This window comes from Calonectris borealis, chromosome W (genome assembly GCF_964195595.1).
Source record: "Calonectris borealis chromosome W, bCalBor7.hap1.2, whole genome shotgun sequence".
In the NCBI taxonomy this organism is placed as follows: Eukaryota; Metazoa; Chordata; class Aves; order Procellariiformes; family Procellariidae; genus Calonectris; species Calonectris borealis.
This window is the reverse complement of record NC_134351.1, coordinates 25,525,364-25,544,488: the sequence shown is the minus strand read 5'-3', so window position 1 is coordinate 25,544,488 and position 19,125 is coordinate 25,525,364.

The window sequence follows — 19,125 nt, the reverse complement described above, 5'->3', positions numbered from 1 at the left end:
GCTCGCTTCTGTAATTTTAAACAATGCAGATTTGTTGCTTAGAAGTTAGATAACTAACAGGTGTGTGTTTGTAATTGTGTGGAGTAGTAATTAATTATAAGCTGTGTGTTTTAGAGGTAGTGAGCTATGGAAACTATAAACAAACGTGGTCCAAGCATGGCTTAGGGACAAATCGCGACCCTATAAGGTAAAAGAGGAAATAAGTTCATGAAGAGTTCACTAACCTGCCGACCACCAGAGACCACCCGAGACCCCCAAGAAGACCCTAAAGGTTTTAGTGCGCATGTGTTTAAGATGATGTAATATTATAATTAGTTCTCGGAAATGTAATGAATATGTAACAAGGAAACTTAAAATATGTATGAGAAGCATGGATATAAACAGACAGGTGACTAGACCAGGTGTGCTTGATTTGTGGCAAGTCCACCGAGCACCCAGGCCTGAATAAAACAATATCTCTCCTGAGCGTGTGGAATTGGTTACTTGCACGCCGGGCACGAATCCGCTTTTCGGACAACAGTTTTTGGCGACCCAGATGGGACTGCTGTGAAGCCTTGCCCGGATCGACTTGCCAGCTCTCGGTGGGGAGACCCTGCTCTCTGGACTCCAGCGCGCACCGACCTTTTGATCGGGGACTCCGTGAGTATTCTCCCCGACCAGAGCAGGTGAGCGACTCAACGGTGCAACGCTAAGGTAAATGAGATATTGTTCTGGAGTATAAAACTGTGCATGCATTTGGTAAGGAATTGTGGCCACAGGTAAAGAGGTATATTCATATGCGTTTGACAGTGACGACTGGAGTATATGAAGTTGTAGGCGCCAGGGGTAAACCGGTATATTCATATGCGTTTGACAGTGACGACTGGAGTATATGAAGTTGTGGTTAAGAACGTTCTTTTTTGGTAAAGGTATGGGAGCTCAACCATCAAAAGTAACACCTTGTTCCCCCTTAGGATGCATCATTAAACATTGGGGAAAATTTGGGGGTGATCCTTTGAGAAAGGATAAATTAATTGAATATTGTACTAGATGGTGGCCAATGTACAAATTGGAAGATGAGGAAAAATGGCCAGAATTGGGAACCTTGCAATATAATACTATTTTACAGTTAATGTTATTTTGTAGAAGACAAGGAAAATGGGATGAGGTACCTTATGTAGATTTGTTTTTTTCTTTGAGAAATGATCATGAAATTCGGAAAAAATGTAAGCTTTTAGATTCGGATTCTAATGTGATGATGATGATGATGATGGAAAATAAGGAACCAAAAGCGCATTGTTGTTCTGCATGTAGCATAGGAAAACGGTGTTTAAAACTAGGAGAAGAAGAGGAGGATACACAAATGTTAGTACCACCAAGTAAAAATGAAACTTCTGAAACCGAAGCAAGAGGAAGCAATACTTTTAGTCTGATAGCTGGCAGGACTAGAACCCAGCAAGGGTCTGTATTGTTAGCACCCCTTCGCCAGGCAGTGGGCCCAAGGGGGGAGCCAGTATTTGTGAAAGTACCATTTACAACTTCTGATTTAATGAATTGGAAAGAGTTAGCAGGATCATACAGAGAGAATCCAGAAAAGGTGTATAGATCCTTTCGAACAATTATTGAAAATCATAATCCAGATTGGAAAGATATTCAAATTCTTTTGAATAATTTGTTTACTCCTGAAGAAAAGAGGGTAGTATTAGAAAAAGCAAATATGGAAAATGAAAGAATAAATGCAAGAGAAGGTCCTGCTCATTTTATGCCAACTCAAGACCCAAATTGGAATCCTAATAGTAATGATGGGAAATTGATGATTAAACAGTATCAACAATTAATTTTGTATGGAGTAAAGAATGGAATATCCCGCCCAAAGAATTTGGCGAAATTGACTCAAATAATTCAGGGAAAAACAGAGGACCCATCCACCTTTTATGAACGATTATGTGAGGCAGCTAGGAAATGGACAGACTTAGATCCTGAGAGTGATGAGAACAGAGCAATATTTACTACTTTGTTTGTAGGGCAAGCTGCTCCAGATATTCGAAAGAAATTGCAGAAAGTGGATGGGATTACAGGAATGACTATATCACAGTTAATTGAAATTGCTTATAAGGTGTATAACAATAGGGAAGAGGAGGAAAAGAAAAATCAGGAAAAAGAAAAAATAAAAGATAGGAAACAAAAAGCTGCTATTTTAGCAGCTGCTTTTGTAAATGCCCAAGGATCAGCTGGAGGAAGAGGCAGAAGATATTTGAGAGGTAGAGGTAGAGGGTATTTGAGAGGAAAAGGTAGAGGAGGTAGAGATATGTTTAAACAATATACCCCATTAGGATTTAATCAATGTGCTGTATGCAAGAAACAGGGACACTGGAAGAGTGAGTGTCCAGAGAACAAAGACGCAGTCGTGACTCAGTCACAGCAGATACCACCTGAAGCTGATTTACTTATGATGGGAGGAGATTCTGAATGACGGGGACCGGGGGTAGAAAATGATATTTTCCCAGCTGAGCCCCTGGTTCCAGTAAAGCTGGGAGATGAAGTAGTCGATTTTTTAGTAGATACTGGAGCAAAATATTCTGTTATAAATACATGTAAAGGACCAATGAGTAAATTTAATGTATCTATTGTTGGGGTCACGGGAAAGAAGGAGATAAGGCCTTTTTTGAAACCTTTAAAATGTAAAATTGGAGGAAAAACATTGATGCATGAATTTTTATATATACCGGAATGCACCATGCCTCTCTTAGGACGGGATTTATTGAATAAATTGGGAGCACAAATCAACTTTAAAAAAGGAAGAATCCAAGTTCATTTTCCTGAAGCTAATGCCTGGCAAGCCCAAGTTTATTTATTACAGACAAACACAGATGAATCTGAAGAAATTCCAGAAGAGATTAAAGATGCAGTTTACCCTTTTGTTTGGGCAACAGAGAAACCAGGAAGAGCGAAAAATGTGGAACCGGTAAAAGTTGAATTGAAAACAGGAGCTCGACCGGTAAGAAAGAAACAATATCCTATTAGTATAGAAGCCAGAAAAGGTTTGGAACCAATAATAAATAATTTTCTTAAATACGGACTTTTAAGAGAATGTCAATCTGATTATAATACTCCTGTCCTTCCAGTGAAAAAGCCGCATAACCAAGGATATAGGCTGGTCCAAGATTTAAGAGCAATAAACCAGTTAGTGGTGGACATTCATCCAATAGTCCCTAATCCATATACGCTGTTAACAACTATCAATGAATCAAATGCATATTTCTCTGTTATAGATTTGAAAGACGCTTTCTTTTGTATACCTCTGGAAGAAAACAGCCAAAAGATTTTTGCCTTTGAATGGGAAGATCCCTCGACTGGGAGGAGGACTCAGCTCTGCTGGACCGTGCTGCCACAAGGGTTTAAAAATAGCCCAACCATCTTTGGAGCAGCTCTGAATAAGGAACTGGAACAGTGGTCCGGTAAGGAAGATCAAATCACCCTCCTTCAATATGTTGATGACATCCTATTGGGAGCAGATACCATTGAAATCTGCAAAGAAAAGACTGTCAGCCTCCTAAACTTTTTGGGAATGGCTGGGTATAGGGTGTCAGAGAAGAAAGCACAAATTGCAAAACAAACTGTAATTTATTTGGGGTTTGAGATTTCCCAAGGACAGCGAAGATTGGGAAATGGTAGAAAAGAAGCCATTTGCAGGATGGCACCCCCTCAATCTAAAAGAGAGTTGAGAGGATTTTTAGGAATGGCTGGATGGTGTCGCCTTTGGATTCCAAATTATGGTTTGATGGCAAAACCACTGTATGAGGCAACCAAAGGCCCTGAAGAATTGTTAGAATGGACTCCAGAGTGCCGAAAAAGTTTTGATGACATTAAACAGACTTTAATGAAAGCTCCAGCTTTAGGACTTCCAAATTTGACCAAACCCTTTGAGCTATTTGTGCATGAGAAGAGACATGTAGCTATGGGGGTTTTGACTCAACTTTTGGGAGACTGGAAAAGACCAGTGGCTTACTTTTCCAAACAATTAGATAAAGTAAGCTCAGGATGGCCTAGCTGCTTGCGGGCAGTTGCGGCAACAGTTCTCATCATTCAAGAAGCTAGAAAATTGACATTGGGACAGAAAATAACGGTTCACGTCCCGCATGCGGTACTTGCAGTACTGGAACAAAAAGGACATCATTGGCTAACCCCTAGTCGTTTGTTACAATATCAGGCTTTGTTAGTGGAACAAGACGACATCATTTTGAAAGTGAGTACAATTTTAAATCCTGCCTCTTTAATGTCAAGTGAAAAAGAGAGTGATCTTAACCATGATTGTTTACAAGTTATCGAACAGGTGTATGCCAGCAGGCCAGATCTGAAAGATGTCCCTCTCCAAACTCCGGATGAAGAATTATTTACTGATGGAAGCAGCTTCGTTGTAAAAGGAGAAAGGAGGGCTGGTTATGCCGTGGTAACTTTAACTGAAGATCGAGAAGTAAAAGCATTACCTCCAAATACATCCGCCCAGAAAGCAGAAATTATAGCCCTCACAAAAGCCTTAAATTTGGCTAAAGGTAAAAGAGTTAACATCTATACAGATTCTAAATATGCTTTTGGAGTTGTGCATGCTCATGGAGCAATATGGAAGGAGCGAGGACTTTTATCTGCTAGCGGTACCCCTATAAAATACGGAACCGAGATTTTGAATTTGTTGGAAGCAGTACAGAAACCTAAAGAAGTTGCGGTGATTCATTGTAAAGCTCATCAAAAAGGGGACTCAAAAGTAATACAAGGAAATCGAAAAGCAGACGAGGCTGCTAAACGTGTAGCATTAAATACTATGATTTATGTTTTAATTCCATCAAAAGAAATTCAGGTGGAATCCCCAAATTATAATGAGAAAGAAAATAAATTAGCTATGTTATTACATTGTAAGAAGAATGATCAAGGATGGTGGATAACTTCTCATGGACAATGTATAGTAACCCCTGAAATTATGAAGAAATTAATGGTCAAAACCCATGCTGAAACACATATGGGAGCAGAGGCAATGGTGGAATCAGTAAGACGATATGCGATAGGAACCAAAATGTTATTGATTGCTAAAAGTGTGAGTAATAAATGTGAGATTTGTCTTAGGAACAATCCGAAAATACAAATCCGACCCCCTCCTGGAGAGGTAAAAAGAGGCATAACTTCCGGTGAGTATTGGCAAATAGATTTTTCAGAGTTACCGCGATGTAACCAATACCGATATCTATTGATATTGGTAGATACCTTTTCTGGATGGCCGGAAGCTTTCCCGTGTCGAACCAACAAAGCAAAAGAGGTTGTAAAACATTTGTTGAAAGAAATAATTCCAAGGTTTGGAGTCCCTTTAGGAATATCCTCAGATAGAGGTCCACATTTTGTAGCAGAGGTTGTTAAAAACATGAGTAAGACATTAGGGATTAAGTGGGATCTCCATACCCCTTGGAGACCTCAATCTAGTGGGCAGGTGGAAAGGATGAATCAAACATTGAAAAGACAAATTTCTAAAATATGTCAGGAAGCTCAATTGAAGTGGATCGAAGCCTTACCACTTGCCTTGTTGAGAATTAGGGTGACCCCTAGAGCTAAAGAAAAAGTGAGTCCATTTGAAATTTTATATGGAAAACCTTATAGTGTTAATTTGACAGGAGGATCAGAACAAATGCATGTAATAGGAGAAAAAGTATTAACTGAATATCTTTTATCTTTGAGTAAGGTGTTGAATTCTTTGCATAAGTATGTTCTTTTGAAGACACCTTTACCTCTTGAATTTCCAGTACACTCATTTAATCCAGGAGATCAAGTTTATTTGCGAACGTGGAAGGACGACCCTCTTGGAGAAAAGTGGAAAGGACCTTTCCAGGTGCTGTTAACAACAAACACTGCTGTGAAACTGGAAGGAATAGATTCTTGGATTCATTATACGAGGATTAAGAAAATTCCACCTGGACTGTGGACATCTGTTTTTAAGGAACCATTGAAGTTAACTTTGCGGCGTGTTCAATGAGATACTGGAGATGCTGCTAAATTAGTGTAACAATTTGATTATTGAACAGAATTAAATCAGAGAGAGAGGGAAGATGTGGAATGTGTTGTTGTTAATAATAACGATCAGTCAGATTGATTCTCAATTTTTGCTACCAAAATGGGATAGAAATCGAAATATCTGGGAACTTTTAGCCCGAGAAGTAACCAACATGTCTTCCTTTTGTATTTCAGCCGAGAATTCTGTGGGAGGGATGTATAGTTCTTGTTTGGTAGGAGTACCAACCCCATTGGAATTGATGAAGAATTATACAATGTTTCAAAGTTTTGATATTAAATTAACTTATCGTAGCATTTATAGTTTAGGAAAAACAACTAGATTTAAGGAGAGAGGGATGTTAAGAGTCAAGGTGCGAGGAATGCTTCCAGCTGGGCATTGTGTTAAATTTATAAATTGTACTTTTAAATGTGAAAATTTAACGCGTTTACAACCTCCTTTGAGATGTAACTCCACTCAACTTCAGAGTTATGCATGGGCTCATACTAAACTACCCCTTGGATGGTTTTTGTTGTGTGGACGAATAGCATATTCCTATATTCCAGCGAATGTGACCGGAGGTCCGTGTTCAATAGGGAGGATAGCTCCGCTGCTGATAGACAAAAAGGACTTAGAACATGATGCACGAACTAAAAGGAGTGTACATCAGATATCAGAGAATTGTGACTCGCAAGTCACTTTATACAGTTCAAGTGAGATGTCAGCTGCAGCTATCCTAGCACCCGGAGTTGGAGTAGCTATGAATTATCACACCATAAAACGGATTACTTGTGCTTTAGTAAAAGACATAAATTATACCTCCCAAGCACTTTCGGCTATTGGTACAGAAATGACACAAATAAGAGAAGCTACCCTTGAAAATAGGGCTGCAATTGACTATTTACTTTTAAGACACAATCATGGTTGTGAAGAATTTAAAGGAATGTGTTGTTTTAATTTGAGTGATAATTCACAGTTAGTAGAGAAGAAAATTCAACAATTAAAAGATTTGGCATATGGGTTTAAAGAACGGGAAGGATTAGATTTTTCTTGGTTGTTCTCGTGGCTTCCGAACTTAAATTGGCTTAGACAATTATTTTTGTTTGTGGTACTGATCGTTATTTTAATTATGATTACATGTTGTATGATTCAATTTGTATCTTTTTGTAGAAAATAAGTATTATGAGACTCATGATGCTTAACATCATAAGTCTCAAAGGGGGGAATTGTTAATGTTAATCTTAATCAACATTAATCTTCAAAGTGTTATCATCCTGTGTATAGCCCTCACCCAGAACTGGGTTAAAAGACCAGTTAATAAGAAACCAGAATGATGAAGCTAGTGAGTGGGTGTTTGATTGGAGGAGATCAAGATGTATGTGTTTTAATTTAAGAATACTATGGTGATAGATAGTTTGTTGTGGATTCTATATTGCTCGCTTCTGTAATTTTAAACAATGCAGATTTGTTGCTTAGAAGTTAGATAACTAACAGGTGTGTGTTTGTAATTGTGTGGAGTAGTAATTAATTATAAGCTGTGTGTTTTAGAGGTAGTGAGCTATGGAAACTATAAACAAACGTGGTCCAAGCATGGCTTAGGGACAAATCGCGACCCTATAAGGTAAAAGAGGAAATAAGTTCATGAAGAGTTCACTAACCTGCCGACCACCAGAGACCACCCGAGACCCCCAAGAAGACCCTAAAGGTTTTAGTGCGCATGTGTTTAAGATGATGTAATATTATAATTAGTTCTCGGAAATGTAATGAATATGTAACAAGGAAACTTAAAATATGTATGAGAAGCATGGATATAAACAGACAGGTGACTAGACCAGGTGTGCTTGATTTGTGGCAAGTCCACCGAGCACCCAGGCCTGAATAAAACAATATCTCTCCTGAGCGTGTGGAATTGGTTACTTGCACGCCGGGCACGAATCCGCTTTTCGGACAACATTACCAGATATAAATTCCTTAATATGTTCTAAATAATCTGTCGTTATCTCAACCCTTCGTGCCCCACGTTGGGCGCCAAAAAGGACTGTCGTGGTTTAACCCCAGCCAGCAAAAATAAACGCCACGCAGCCGCTCGATCACCCCCCCCCCGGTGGGATGGGGAAGAGAATTGGGAGGGCACAAGTAGGAAAGCTCCCGGGTTGAGATAAAAACAGTTTAATAATTGAAATAAAACTAAGTAGAACAGTAATAATAACAGTGAGAACAACAACAATAACAGAATACACAAAACAGGCAATGCACAACAGAACCGCTCGCCGACCGCCGACCGCGTGTCACGAACGGGGGGCGAGCCCCCACACACACCTGGTTTTTATACTGAGCATGATGTCACATGGTATAGAATACCCCATTGGCCAGCTGGGTCCACCACCCCGGCTGTGCTCCCCCCTCCCGGTGCAAGCATCACCCAGCAACAGCCAAAGCATCAATGGGCCATCAACGCTCCTTTCACACCGAACCCAAAACACAGCGCACCCCCCAGGCTACTGGGAAGAAAGTTAACCCTGTCCCAGCTGGAACCAGGACATGAAGTAAATACCTTCATCACACATAATGGTTGGGAAGACAAATGCCATAACTCTGAATGTCCCCCCTTCCTCCTTCTTTCCCCCAGCTTTTATTGCTGAGCACTACGTCATATGGTATGGGATATCCCTTTGGTCAGTTGGGGTCAGATGTCCTGGCTGTGTCCCCTCCCAACTTCTTGTGCACCCCCAGCTTACAGAAAAAGCCTTGAGATTGAGTAAGCACTGTTCAGCAGTAACTAAAACATCCATATGTTATCAACACTGTTTTGGTCACAAATCCAAAACATAGCACCATATGAGCTACTATGAAGAAAATTAACTCTATCCTAGAAAAAAACAGTACAATCTCCACCCCTTATTCGATACCATTTATGTCACGCTCAGGTCCCACACTATCCAATACATCCTCTTTACCCACCACCCCCCTTCCCATCCTTTGATTTATATACAGATATCATTCCCTTAGTCTATCGGCCACCCCTGTAAAATGTCCATAAAATGTCCATTGAGTTCATTTAGTCCATGACTTTGGGCTCCATCTCTTATGGTGGTCACTCAGGACAGGAGAGGTGGTGTGTTGCATGGAGTTACTGGGCACCAAAGCCAGCTCAGGTCAGGTCACTGCTGCACTTGCACTGCTTCTTGTAAGGCTTGTCCTCCATTGGTTCAGGTGGTTTCTGCTATAGTAATTCCTATAACATGCAACTCAAACCCCGGGTTACAACAATTTAAAGGTATATCCATTACAATCTCCATCCCTGGTCCCTATGGACCAGGCCATAGGGTTTAACATTGCAATGAACTCCTCCCCTTGCCCCTGCTCCGTCGTGTACTTATCCATGGGCCACAGTCTCTTCAGGGGTATACCTGCTGTGGCATGGACTTACTCACAGCCACAGATGCTTCGAGATGTACCTTCTCCAGCGTCGACTTATCCTTGGGCCACAATCCCTTCAGACGTATACCTGCTGCGGCACGGACATAACCATGGCCACAGATGCTTCGGGGTGTCCTGGTCCCATGTGGACTCATCCACAGGTCACAGTCCCTTCGACTCAAGTTCACGCACGAGTTCCAGCCTGTCCAGCACAGCAGCACAGAAACAGCAGTGATGCCCTGGCCATCTACCAGCCCAGGTGCGTTGCCATTGCTGTTATCAAAATGTTCCCAGGCACAGCACAGTAAGATGATCAGCAGCACAGCAGTACAGCAAGCAGCAAAAGCAAAAAGCAGCCACTAACGAGCACTAGACTCTAATACACAGTAAGGCAAGCAAGCCCCATGGCAAGCACAGGACCCTGCCAATTAACAGCTAAACAGCAATAACAGCTATAAATTTGGTCTAGCACACTCCAATCAAATCTGTCATTATCTTGAACCTTTCGTTACCCACATTGGGTGCCAAAAAGGACTCTATCCCAGCCAAAACCAGTACATCTGCCATATCCCACATTAACACCTTTTTATTTCCTGGTTAGAGCTTCACCAGCCCACTCCAACTCTGCCTATGCCGCTGTGGAAGCCCCAGGTGGGATCACTGTAAGCACAAACTGGAAGAATCAACCTCCTTCTGCTGCTGAGGCCAAAATACAATAGTCAGGGAGCTTTATTTTGATAGACATGAAGGACAGAAGCAATGGTTATGTTCATCCTGTGTGACCACAGGCCAGGAGCTATCATTGACTGAGCCCACTGTCATGATCAATCAGGTCAATTCCTCTTATGTAAGCACAACCCAGATAGCCCTGCTGTCCATCAATATGTCCAGTCTCAATAGTTTCAGCAGCCAAAATAACCTGTACTTACAAAATGTGTGGCTGGCACAAACGCTGGGAAATCACAAACAAGGCATTGGAGTTGATGTACCCTTGTGCACACGTACATCAGCAGACCACTGCTGACACCATCCAGTTCTGGAGTCAGCCTGTCAGGAAAAAAATGGATAAGGCTTTAAAAAAAGAGATGATGAGGGATTTATAAAGAGATTTTAAAAGAGCCTGATATGGCACATCCAAGCCAGACCCCCCCCCTTTATAGCACTGGGGAAGCTTTAATAGGTGTCTCTAATGGGGCAGGAGACTGGTGTGCAGCCTTCACAGGCACCCAAACACTTCATGTCCCACCAGATTTGCCCCTCAACAGTACTCATCAGGCACATTTACTGACTCAAAGCTGCAGGGCTAGACCAGAGAGCAGTAAGCAGTTATCCGTCACTCTGGCCATAGCCAACAGTTTGTTCCCCACAGTAACTGCAATGATGAGCTCTCTCATGTCTACAACATCCAGTTTCCATGAAGAACACCCCACAAAACAAAGAAACATCAGATACACCCTCCACCCAATATATCACAAGGAAATCCCACAATGGGCAGGAGGGACCCCTGGCCTTCCCAGGGATGGAGAATTTGTGTCACTTGCAGAGATTGCGGAGCATTTCCAAGTCCCCAGCAAGCCCCAAGCTGCTCCGGGGATGCCATCAGGTCAGAGCTCAGGATGGACCTGACCCAAATGTCCATGCTCCCCCTGTGCTCCCAAATCATGTGCTGCTTCTCACTCCACAAGACTGAGTTGCCCTGGAAAAAGGATCTTGGCCGGAAAACAGTGATGAAGCTGGCATCTCTTCTGGAGAAGAGCCCAAATCCTTCCTCTCTGACCTGGGGAGATCAATGAGCAATCTGCCTTGGCCCATCTGGTACTACCCACAGCCCAGAGTTGCTCTGTCCCAATGGGCTGGTGTGTCCTGTCTCAGCAGGCAGATGCTGCCAGGATGTCTCCTGGCTTCTGGTCCTGCAGCTCTTCCCTGCTGCTCCCTTGCTGTAAACAGCTGTCTTGCCTGATCCCCAGGGCTGATTCAGCAGCCCCGCTGCAGCTGGAGGAACCGCTGCCATGATAGTCGATGGGCACCAGCTGGGCAAGGGACACAGCACAGGGCAGGGTATGTGTTGCCCTGCAGGGATGCCCTGAGCTGCTGATGTGTGACCTGCTCCGGCTGGACAAGGCACTTCACCTAGGGGACAGAGGCACAGTGTGGCCGCAGGGGACCAGCCACCGCCCACAGGAATTTGGGCAGTGGCCAATGCAGCCTTTCCATGGACCACTGCACTGCCACAGGGACGCTTCACAGCTTTATCTCTGTGGAGGAATCAATGCCTGAGAGTACAAGCAGTATCATAGCGTTGGTAAACAAGAAGCCATGGGAAGATGGGAAGTGAAAGAAGCCGTGGGAAAAAGGGAGATAAGAGGTGGCAGTTAACGGTTCTGAGGGCGTGACAAAGATAAGGAAATTAGCGGAAGAGTGTCGAGATGACCTTTGCTTAGGGGATGTACTAGGGAATTCTTTGAAGTGCATACGTGGCATAATGTGAGGTATAAAAAGGCGCTTGTGCTGTATAATAAAGGTTTTTTCGTCTTCGTCTTCGTGCCCTCTCAGATGGAGTCCGTGTCCTTATTCGCCACAAATGGCACCCGAACAGGGACAGGGACATTCTGTCTGAAGGGCCATAAAGTCGGCAATTGCTGATCCGGTGGCGAGCCCCCGCTGAACTGCAAAGCCATTGAAAGGAAACGGGATAAAAGCTGTTGAAAAGAAACAGGAAAAAAGCCGTTGAAAGGAAACGGGACAAAAGCTGTTGAAAGGAAACAGGATAGTGACGTCGAATCGTCTCTGCAGAACAGAGGTGAGCAGCGGGGGGCGGTAGTCATGGGTTTAAACATGACAAAGGAGGAAAAAACTGTTTGCAGGACCATGGAATTGATCCTGAAAAAATATCAAGTAACCATGGATAATGGGGACTTGAGACGACTCCTGAAGTGGGTGACAACCACCGTTAAGGGAGTCGATTCTACTAACATTTATGATCCAAAAATTTGGAATGAAGCTGGCACCCAGCTTTGGGATGCTGCCACTCGTTCGGACTCGGTGGCTGCAGGACTGCTAGCGCCTTGGAGGACTCTGAATGAGACCCTAAAAAAGCATGTCAGTGCTAAAGACAAGCTGAGAGGTGAAAACTCAGGAGGGAGTGCATCTGTGGCCAAAGAGCCTTCTGCGCCCCCGGCCACTGAGGCTGGAGCGGTGGCTGCCTGCGGGGAGCAGGGTAGCAGCAGTGATGATCCCAATCCGTTCGATCCGGGACCGGTCAACCCAGAGAAAGAGCCGGATTTATATCCCCCACATCTGCATGATGTGTGGAAGGGGATTCAAAGGGAGGCAGAGAAAGAAGGGGACTCTGACCTCGCGGTTAAGCTCCGTGAGGTCCAGGCGTTCCCGGTGATTTATGAAGCTCATCAAAGGCCCTGGTGGGAGGCTATGAATTTCCAAGTAGTGAAGGAGTTGAGAAGGGGAGTGATTGAATTTGGCCTCAGTGCCCCTTACTCTGCGAACATGCTAGGGTCGGTCATGAGGAGTTATACGTTATGTCCGGTCGATTGCAAAACGCTGGCGCAATTGTTGCTCTCCTCTGCTCAGTTTATGCTCTGGAATGGGGAGTGGCGGCGACTCTGTGAGGCAAAAGCACTGGAATATTTGGAGTGTCCTGCGACAGATCCAGTGAGATTCTTGGGAGTTGACGCATTGGTAGGAGAGGGTCGATATGCCACTGCCCATGTCCAGGCACAACTCCTGATGGAAGCCCTAAATGATTCAAAGAATCTTGCCTGCCTAGCATTTATGAAGGTCCCCAATGTAGGGAAGCCCCAGCGCTCCTTTACTAATATTAGGCAGGGACCGCAGGAACCGTATATGAAATTTATCGAGACATTAAAAGATGCTTTGGACAAACAAGTAGAGAATGAGGAAGCGCGGAAAATATTATTACAAAAATTGGCAATTGAAAACGCTAACGCGGATTGCCAGAAGGTGCTCCGTCCGTTAAAAAACCCTACGGTAGTTGAAATGATAGAGGAATGCAACCGTGTGGGGACCACGGAGCACCAGGCTGTGACGATGGCTACTGCTTTTGCAAACTCTAAGTTTAGTCAACAGACGTGCTTCACCTGTGGCCGTCCCAGTCACTTTAAGAGACAGTGCCCGCAGGCAGGCAGGCGGAGGCGGGAACTGGCTGACTCACAACTGGGAACGTGTCCAAAATGTAGGAAGGGCCGGCACTTTGCGAATCAGTGCCGGTGGCGGTTACAGTGCACTCTTACTGGGACGTTCATCCGCCACGTTACAGGGCTTGTTCGCTCTCCCTGGGGTTATCGATGCAGACTATACGGGAGAAATTAAAATCATGTTGTGGACGCCTACTCCGCCCTGTTACGTGCCGGCAGGAGCACGAATAGCACAGCTCGTCTACTTTCGAGCTGCCCCTCCTGCGGCGGAGCCTCAGGAACGGGGGAGTGAAGGTTTTGGTTCCACCGGCACGCCACAACTGTGGTGGGCGCAGCCTGTCGCTGCGGGGCGACCACAGCTGACTTGCTGCCTGTCAGGCAGTGGCCCTCAGCAGTCTGTGCGCATCAGCGGCCTTATTGATACCGGAGCTGACGTGACAGTCATTGCGCAGTCACACTGGCCAGCTCAATGGCCGACGAAACAGGTCCCGATTGCCCTTACAGGTATCGGAGGGCAAACAGCACCACTGCAGAGTGTTCAATTAATTCAAATCGAGGGACCGGAGGGTCGGCGGGCCAATGTCCGACCGTTCATTCTTCCGGCCCCTCTCACGCTGTGGGGACGAGACTGTTTGTCACAATGGGGAATCATGCTGGGGACAAATTTATCCTAGGGGCTACTGATCGGCAGCACACCCTGAAGTTGCAATGGTCCTGTGAAAAGCCTATATGGGTGGATCAGTGGCCCCTCCCCACGGATAAGCTGCATCACTTGCAGGACCTAGTTGCTGAGCAGCTGCGCACTGGGCACATTGTGCCATCCACGAGCCCATGGAACTCACCACTTTTTGTCATCCAGAAGAAATCAGGAAAGTGGAGGCTCCTTCACGATCTAAGACGTATAAATGAGGCTATAGAGGACATGGGAGCTCTACAGCCAGGTCTCCCTTCACCAACCATGATACCTATGAACTGGCACATCACTATAATAGACCTTAAGGACTGCTTTTTTACCATTCCGCTACACCCAGATGACACGCCGCGGTTTGCTTTTACTGTACCCGTGACCAATGTAGCCCAGCCGAGTCAACGGTACCATTGGACGGTGCTCCCGCAAGGCATGAAAAATAGTCCCACCATATGTCAATGGTTCGTGGCTCGGGCCCTTAGTCCAGCCCGTGCCCAATTGCCTGAAGTCGTAATTTATCATTATATGGATGATATCCTTGTAGCAACCCCCTCTGAGGCCATGATACGAGGGGCCATGGAGGTTGTCGTAACGAGCCTCCAGTGTAACGGCTTGATAGTTGTCCCAGAAAAGGTGCAGCAGACCGCTCCCTGGAAATATCTAGGGTGGCGCATTACTGAGCAAACTGTGATACCGCAAGGGCTCAAGATCAGTAGTCAGGTCCACACCCTGACTGATTTGCAGAAATTATTGGGCATCATCAATTGGGTAAGGCCTCTGTTGGGAATCAACAACGAGCTGTTGAGACCTCTGTTTAATTTGCTAAAAGGTGATCCTGCGTTGGGGTCTCGACGAACGTTAACCCCCGAGGCTCAGCAAGCATTTCAGTGGATTGCTACAATGATATCGGCTTGGCAAGCACAGCGCTGTGATCCAGAGCTTCCTTTTCAGTTAGCAATAGTGAACACTGACTTCCAACCATATGGTTTGTTGTTTCAATGGAAGCCAACACCCAGCGGCGAACAGTTGTTGGTCATAGAATGGGTGTTTCTTCCCCATCAATTTGGAAAAACCATCACCACTAGAGCAGAAATGTTTGCATCCCTGGTCATGAGAGGGAGGCAACGGTTGATAGTGCTGTGCGGAAAAGAGCCGCATACCATTTACATTCCTGTCGTGATGCCTATGTTAACTTGGTTGATGCAAATGTCTGTACCTTTTCAAATGGCTATGGAAGGTTTTACAGGAGCGATTTCTATTCACCCTCCCAGTCATAAATGGCTGCAGTCCCCGCTACCACTGCAGCAATTGCCGAAATGTAGCTTGACCCCTTTGGACGCTCTAACGGTCTTCACGGATGGGTCCGGGCGCACGGGTCTGTCCTTGTCTGGAAAGACAACCGTGATCAATGGCAAACTGATATCCGGAAACAAGACGGTTCACCACAAATCGTGGAGTTGGCGGCAGTGGTACGAGTGTTTGAGAAATGGCAATGCCCCATCAACATTGTGACTGACTCTGCATATGTTGCAGGGGTAGTGTCCCGCATGGAGTTTGCTTATTTGAAAGATGTAAATAATGCCCAGCTTTTTGCTCTGTTTAAAACCCTCAGAGAACACATTCATCGAAGGATCCACTCTTTTTTTATATTACATATCAGATCTCATACTGCATTGCCGGGGCCCCTGGTTGAGGGAAACCGGTTGGCTGATTCGCTTGCAGGGGCTGTTGTTGTCCCGGGGAAATTTGAGCAAGCGAGGCGTTCACATAACTTTTATCATCAGAACGCTAAGGCCTTGGCTAGAATGTTTCATTTACCACTAACGCAAGCACACCAAATTGTCACTGCATGCCCTGAGTGCCAGTGTGCGGGCCCTCCACAGCCAGGGGGAGTCAACCCTCATGGCTTGCAGGCGCTCGAACTTTGGCAGACTGATGTTACACATCTTCCCGACTTTGGTCGACTCAAATGTGTCCACGTCTCAGTGGATACATTTTCGGGAGCAATTGCAGCCACAGCCCACACTGGGGAAAAGTCCCGGGATGTCCGAAAACATTTTCTTCTTGCTTTTTCCATTCTCGGAGTACCGAGCAAAATAAAAACAGATAACGGCCCCGGGTACGTTGCCCAAGCCACACGGACCTTCCTGCAAACGTGGGGAATCACTCATATCACGGGAATTCCACACAGCCCCACAGGGCAAGCCATTGTTGAGCGCGCGCACCGTTCGCTCAAAGACATGTTAACAAAACAAAAAGGGGGAGTAGGGGATTTGACCCCACAGGAAAAATTGGCAAAAGCCGTTTATGTTCTTAAATTTCTCAATCGGTGGGCTGAGGAAGGTGGACCCCCGATTTGCAGACATTTTGATTCTGTTGAAGGTCACGAGGCAATCATAAGGGACAAGGCGTGGGTAAAGGTGAGAAACCTGGAATCTCATGAGTGGGAAGGCCCGTTTTCATTGATAACCTGGGGTCGAGGGTATGCTTGTGTCTCCACAGATCGAGGACCAAGATGGGTACCAGCGCGGTTTGTCAAGCTGTCTTTTTCGCCGTTGTCGCAGGCGTAAGCGCGTTTTGGGCCCCATCGCAGCCCAAAGAGAACATCTGGATCGCCCTTGCGAATCAGACAGGCCAGGAGACCATTTGCCTTTCGCTCTCGTCACCTGGAGATCCTTTTTCCACCTGCTTAGTGGGACTCCCGTGGAACAATTGGACCCTAGGTCTCACGGAGCCGCATGCAACACTTTGTAGTGGTGGCTGCAATGTGACTGACAATTGGGACGGATGTTTGGTATACCGTCCGTCCCTGAGTGTAGAGCCACAAGAGATAGAATTATTGGGGCTTGGCAAAATGGGTAATGAGTTTGATTGAACTGGGAATTATACGTTTGATTGTATTCGTATGTAATCTTGTGTGTGTACTATGTTTATTGCAATGTGTGAAATGAATAATAGAAAAGTCAGTTAGCTTAGTGTTTGTTGTAAAAGAAAAAGGGGGAGATGTGGAGGAATCAATGCCTGAGAGTACAAGCAGTATCATAGCGTTGGTAAACAAGAAGCCATGGGAAGATGGGAAGTGAAAGAAGCCGTGGGAAAAAGGGAGATAAGAGGTGGCAGTTAACGGTTCTGAGGGCGTGACAAAGATAAGGAAATTAGAGGAAGAGTGTCGAGATGACCTTTGCTTAGGGGATGTACTAGGGAATTCTTTGAAGTGCATACGTGGCATAATGTGAGGTATAAAAAGGCGCTTGTGCTGTATAATAAAGGTTTTTTCGTCTTCGTCTTCGTGCCCTCTCAGACGGAGTCCGTGTCCTTATTCGCCACAATCTCCAGCCGTTTTCTTGCTGTGTGCAACCAGCATTTGCTGTGCACCTCCTGCCTCAGCTCCAGCTTTGAGATGACAACAGGCGCTGCAGCACAGGGCTGACTCCTGTCCTCAACATCGACCACACACAAGCACGGGGTGCTGGTGAAGTTGGTCTCGTGGCCGCCATCTTCCTTTGGCAGGATCAAAGCTGGTCTTGCTGCCTTTCCAGATGCGCTGGGAAGGTCTGGGGGGAACCACGAACAAACCAGGAGGTCATAGGGACTTCTCCCTCTAGGCAGCCACCAGTCTGGGAGAAGGAGGGTCTCACATGTGATGTTCCTCAGTGCTGGTGACTGAATGGAGGAGCAGACCCCAGCGGGCAGCTCTTCAGCTCCACTGTCTGGCTTGCAGCCCCAAATCTCTCAGACCTGCAGGCTCTGGCTATGCCTGGGGAGCTCAACCAGTTTCTCTGTGCCACTGTCAGCAGTTTGGGAGGGAAGAGTCCAAGTAGCAGTCGCTCACAGAGAGGCCATCATCTTCCTTCAGCAGGATCAAAGCTCATCCTCCTGCCATTTCTGCTACCGGTCCTGCTGCCTTGTTGGCTGGGCTGGAAAGGGCTGGGGGGTCCATGGACAAAATGAGAGTGCACAGGGACTCCTCATCCCTCCAAGGCAGCCCCCCATCTGGGCGAAGGAGGCTCTTGCGCACGATGATCCCCAGCACTGACTCCCAGCTGTCACGGGCAAAGCAGCATGGGCCCTCCTGGGCACCAGTCTTGTCTTCCCACATCCCCGCAGAAACAGCCCCCCCCCAAATGGTAGCAGGGAACCTGCCAGCCATGGCAGATGGCACCTCTTACCATGCTAATGAGCTGACAAGATTTAATTCCTGCCTCCCATTAACATTCATTAAAGTGTCACTTGGCCATTCTTCTGCGTCTATCACATCTCTGCCACTACTGCTTCAAGATGTTAATTCGTGGTTGCCTCTGGGGTGGCTGCCATCTGCCCGCAGCAAGCTGCCGCCTCGCTGTCCCCCAAACCCCGCATTCTTAAGAGGTCTTAAGAGGAGGCAGGCACAGAGCAGCGCAACTGGCACCCATGGGATGGATGGATGGATGGATGGATGGAGCTGGTCTTAACCCACAGATTGGGTTTGGACTCAGGGTTTTCCTGCAGCATCCCCACCTTGCCCAAAATCCCACAGCCCCACTGCTGGCGCAGAGCCGCAGGAAGAGGCAGACAGACCTACCACAGCTTGCTGGGGGCCAGAAGTAGGTTACTTTCCACCACGCATAGAAATTATATGATGCATATTCATCAGTTACGGTTGTGCAGAGATTACAACAGTCACATAAACTGCAGGTTTAGGGATCGTTGGCTTCACTCTGTGACTTTCCCAGGGCTTCCTCCCCTGAAAAATAGATGGAAATTGGAGTCATCTCATGAAAAATAAAGGTCAGCACTTTAAGTGATGTCTTAGAGAAATACTGTTTTCTTTACTGTACATTTTTGCACCCCTCAGG